This window comes from Ptychodera flava, chromosome 19, assembly GCF_041260155.1.
Source record: "Ptychodera flava strain L36383 chromosome 19, AS_Pfla_20210202, whole genome shotgun sequence".
Taxonomy (NCBI): Eukaryota; Metazoa; Hemichordata; class Enteropneusta; family Ptychoderidae; genus Ptychodera; species Ptychodera flava.
In genome coordinates this window covers 38,743,338-38,749,337 of record NC_091946.1, presented here as the reverse complement: position 1 = coordinate 38,749,337, position 6,000 = coordinate 38,743,338, and positions in this window count along the sequence as shown.

Genomic DNA, 6,000 nt, shown 5'->3' with positions numbered 1-6,000 from the left:
GTAATAAGCCATATGTCGGAAGTGAGTAACACCGGCCGTGAAAAGTCATTATTTTCCATTTAGGCCAACGCGTTGAAATCGAACATTGAGTAAGAGTATCACCTAAGGGACCGTTCAGTTTTTACGGCCGGGGGGGCGGCAAAATCCAGGGGGGTCATCGTAATTTTGGAATCCGCGAAGGGGGGGTCATCACTTTTTCACTGGTAGGAAAGGGGGGGTCACCACATTTTCAAAAACATAATACCTACAATAAAGTTCAATTTATGCCATGGCCATGATCGACCCTCTTTACCGGCGGGCCGCCAAAGGCGGCCCACTACAATAAATTGACTTTATGTAATAGCCCATGACCCTCTTAACAGGCAGATGCCTTTGGCGGCCCACTCTAATTAGGTTTACTTCATGCAATGGCCATGATCGACCCTCTTTACAGGCGGGCCACCTTCGGCGGCCCACTACAATAAATAGACTTTATATAATGGCCCATGACCCTCTTAACAGGCGCCCGCCTTTGGCGGCCCGCTCCAATAAAGTTTACTTTACGGAATGGCCCATGACACTCTTTACAAGCTAGAATAAAGTTGACTTTACGTAATGGCCCGTGACATTCTTAATCGGAGGGCTGCCTTTGGCGAACCACTCCAATAAAGTTCACGTTATATAATGTCCATGGACACAAGTTGTCTATGAAAATGAAGTTAAAAATTGCCTTACAGTTGTCCTAATTAACAGACGTTTGCATGGATGTGGCTGGGAAGTTTGTGCACTGGCATCTCTGCTACACGAATAAAGTGCGCCGCGTACCGGAGTTAAAATCCAAACCGTGCGGGTAAATTTGACACATGGGTTTTGGTTATTTTTCAGCCCGGGGGGGGGGGGGTCATCAATTTTTCTCGTGAAACAAAGGGGGTCATCTTTTTTTCACGAAAAATGAAGAAAGGGTCTATATTTGTTTGAACAACGGCGACAAGATTTTGCCGCCCCCCCAGGCCGTAACAACTGAACGGTCCCTAATAATGCCAAATGCTATTAACACGTAACGTTCCAGTCGATTAGCCGTTTTCAACCATAATTCTGTTTCATTGCCTCCCGGGTCTTCGTCATAGGGACCCCCTTCGGTTATAATTATCTGTTGGCAGCGATACTGTTCAAGTTGATTTCACACACCGCTGTAACCATGGGCCCCTGAGAAGAATTATATTCAGTCATGTTCACACCCTGACAGTTGTAAATGTTTTAGTTTGATTTTTACTTCCCGAAATATATAAGCTATTTGGGGACTGGTCAGTTTCTTCAGCCTGGGGGGGGGGGCGGTGGATTCATGGGGGGGGGGTTTCACCCTGTTTTTGACTTTGGTGATAGGGGGGTCACCATGTTTTTGAAATGCCCAATAGGGGGGGGTCAGTGTGTTTTTGAATTTTGACACAGGCTCATCATTGCCTAAAAAGCTAGTGTCAGCCACAAAATTCATCATTCAGTTGTATTTTTCGGCGCGCCCTTCGGGCGCGTAACTTTAATAATCTGTCATATTTTTCAGCACGCCCAACTTTAACATATCAAGCATACATACATCAGAGATATCTGTATGTTCAATATTTTTCAGCGTGCTCTTCAAGCTCATTACTTTAATATATCATACATTTTTCAGCATGCCCTTCAGGTGCATGACTTTAATATACAAGGCATATATATCAGAGATATCAGGATGTTTCATATTTTTTGGCGCGCCCTTCGGGCGCCATACTTTCAGAGATATCTTGACGTTTGCTAAGTGAAAGTGTACCATTATGAAATCTGCATTTCATATGAAAAGGATGACAAATTCCTGATACTTTTCTGTTCTCTCTGTGAGAATTCAGTATGAGAAAGCAACATGCACAAATATTTCACAATATATATTTGATACAGTGACTTATTTTAGAGATAGAAAAATGACAAGATATCTTTCCTTCTCATTGATGCAATTATTTTCCTTTGTTTCATAGGTTTTCTGTAGAAAGATGCTTTTTTATGAACAAAATAAAAGTTAAAAAAGGCAGTTTTTGTCATTATTAGCTGTGCTTTTATGGTTTCAATGTTACACAAGAAAAGGTCCTCTCAGACACTGTACACATCAGATTTGGCTAAAAAAGCTCTCTATGGCTCCTCAGTAGATTTAATTGGATGGTTGGCAAGTCTTAACACCCATCAAAGTTTTTGATTCACTGCTTTTTCCTCTTTGATATTAATGATTGACATCCATTTCTGTACAACAGTTCAGGACATCTGGTTAAGCAGAGAAAGTGTGAAATACATTCACAGCTCATTCAAAATACAGCTCATTCAAAATGTACTGTATTTAAACTTTAAGATTGACACTTTGAAATTCCTATCTTACAACTGACATGTCAACAATTTCACTAAAACATAGAATGACTATTTAAAATATAAATATATGTAAAATGTAAAATATAATATATATATATATATATATAGAAGAAACTTGGGTTGAAACACACTACCACACCTGGTTGTTAGGTTCCAAACGTATTTATTATACCTCAAACACAACGTTTCGCTCTAAATTTAGAGCTTCTTCAGGTGTTTTCTACAATATAAAGTACGAACATGAAAATTACAATGGTTGAATAGTGTAGGAAAACGAGCAATGTAGAGTTATAAGTCTGTGAAAATCTGGAAATGTACATGAATGACAGGAGAGACTAAAAAATTACAATGGTTGAATTGTATAGAAAAACGAGCAATGTGGAGTTACAAGTATCTGAAAATCTGTAAATGTACATAAATGAAAGGAGAGAGACTAACCTCGAGGTTGTGAGTACGGTCAAAACTGTCTGGACCTACGCCGAGAGCTGGAAATTGGCGCGCTGAAGTCCAGGGGGGTGGGGGGGGGTACTTTAAATACTCCAAAGCTCGTATGTGGGGGCGCTGTCAAATGCTATGTAAATTTTGGGCGAATGTTTAAGCCAGCTGGAGACAGTGTGTCAAGTTTTTTGATCCATTGTGATTCTAAATGTTTGCGTAGTTTGTCATCCTGTTTATTGACTTGGATGATGCCAATTATTGAAACATCACTGATACTGTGTTGATCAGAATTAAAATGTATGGCGACCGGGGTATCTTTTTTATGACGCACTGAGGAGAGGTGGTTATTGAAACGAAGTCTGAGAGATGTTTTAGTTTCCCCGACATATTGTTTATGGCAGCGTTGGCATGTGAGGAGGTATACGACGTTTTTGCTGTTGCAGCTGATGGCATTTCTGATTGTGTATGTTTTCTTGTTGACTGTGCTTTGGAACTGTGATGTATTAAGGGTATATTTGCAAATGTTGCAACCCCTCGTAGATTGACATTTGGTGAAACCGGGGCTGGATTCACCGGCGTTGTTAATATTCGAGTGGACAAGGAGGTCTTTGAGGTTAACATTGCGTCGGTATGATATAATTGGCATGTTAGGGATGGCTTCTTTACATCTTGATGACTTATGGAGTGTTGGGAGGTTCGAGGACATGATGAATTTCAAGTTAGGGTGACGGGGATTATATGTCGAGACTAGTGGGATTCGACAGTCTCCCTGTTAGTTTTATACCTCCTAAAACATCTCTCAGACTTCGTTTCAATAACCACCTCTCCTCAGTGCGTCATAAAAAAGATACCCCGGTCGCCATACATTTTAATTCTGATCAACACAGTATCAGTGATGTTTCAATAATTGGCATCATCCAAGTCAATAAACAGGATGACAAACTACGCAAACATTTAGAATCACAATGGATCAAAAAACTTGACACACTGTCTCCAGCTGGCTTAAACATTCGCCCAAAATTTACATAGCATTTGACAGCGCCCCCACATACGAGCTTTGGAGTATTTAAAGTACCCCCCCCCCCCTGGACTTCAGCGCGCAATTTCCAGCTCTCGGCGTAGGTCCAGACAGTTTTGACCGTACTCACAACCTCGAGGTTAGTCTCTCTCCTTTCATTTATGTACATTTACAGATTTTCAGATACTTGTAACTCCACATTGCTCGTTTTTCTATACAATTCAACCATTGTAATTTTTTAGTCTCTCCTGTCATTCATGTACATTTCCAGATTTTCACAGACTTATAACTCTACATTGCTCGTTTTCCTACACTATTCAACCATTGTAATTTTCATGTTCGTACTTTATATTGTAGAAAACACCTGAAGAAGCTCTAAATTTAGAGCGAAACGTTGTGTTTGAGGTATAATAAATACGTTTGGAACCTAACAACCAGGTGTGGTAGTGTGTTTCAACCCAAGTTTCTTCTATCTTCACCCCATTCCACGCTCCACTGGGGATCACCTGAATTCCTACAGTTTCTTATATATATATATATATATATATATATATATATATATATATATATATATATATATATATATATATATATATATATATATATATATATATATATATATATATATATATATATATATATATATATATATATATATATATATATATATCTTTTGTTTTACCTTTGTCGCGCCCGGGGTGGGGGTCACCCTGTTTTAGAAATTTGGAATAGGGAGGGTCACCCTGTTTTCAAAATTTGGAATAGGGGGGGTCAGCCACTTTTTGACGTCGGCAAAAAATAATCCACCGCCCCCCCCCCCAGGCCGAAGAAACTGACCAGTCCCTTACCTCCCATTATAGCCCGTCTCCCATTCAGATTGCCTTTTGTCTCAATGTAGTATGTTCGCATACAAAGACCGTGACATGGCAAAATGAAAGTGAAGTTCAATATACCAGTATATTACCACAGCGACCATATGGTTAGTTTCAGAATTTGGATCTCTGATAGTGAGTCAAGTGAATCTACACTTCAACAAATACTTATGATGCAGTGCTGTAACTGCAGCGAAGTACACGCGTAAAAGTCGGGAAGACTTTGCAATCTGACATTCATAGTGCGCCCTCTAGCGCTAAAAAGGACGAAAATTTTACTCTCATGTTTCTACGGTTACACTGATCATGTTACGACTGAATCAAATAACCATCATTTGTTGTCTTTGTCTGAACACAAAGTGCCCTTCTGTCATTTCCAGAAAAACAGGCAAAATTTTACGACAAAACCTGAAAATATGTCTAGAAATATTGACGCCGTAAACCCACAAAAGTGCGAGTCCTTTGCTCGATGGCTACAACCAGTAACAAGCTTAATACTATTACTGATTCGTGACTTTTCAATCAGCATTATTTTCTTACCATATTTAGCGTGTGTGTGACAATTTTTATATTTTGTTATTCTACTGTCATGCATAAGCGAAAATAAAAGTATTTTTGGTAGCATAGCTATTGCTATACGATAATCCTTACTGTGGGTTTGTATAGGTATGCTGAGAAATAGTGTTGATTTCAAATACTAAATTGGTTAAATGTCATTTATCTTCTCACATGAAATCCCTGCCCATTTACCGTTGTCGAGGTTGGTTAGTGTCTATTGTTGCTGCAGTAGAGTATATGCGATTAAAAAGGCAATGATTTTTCCTGTGAGAGTCTGATTGGCAATTCAAATACTTCGTTATTATTTATCTGATGTGGCATTTCATTTGGAATATTCGCCACCAAACAAGCACAGATGAGAACTTTCTCACGTCGAGGTTTAATATGCCTCACTATTACAATTTTTAACGATCTGCGGGAAATTTTACGCTGTTTGTGACGTAATTGATGAATCGGGCGGTCCACTGTGGTATACCTACTGTTGTTATGTGTTGAGTCGTTGAAGACGACATGCTGAGTAAAGTACTCCATTACGTCCCTTTCTCTCAACTGAGATACAGAAACTTTTCACGAATACATCAACTCTTTCACTCTGAACACTCACTATATGTCCAGGTGTACGTCCAATAGCTTCAACACTGTCATTTGAAGGTAAATGGAAGAGAAACGCGAGATTTGATGCAACGGTTTAGGGGTTCGAAACACTATAATCAGACTACAATAATAGTACGTAACATTTACACTGCA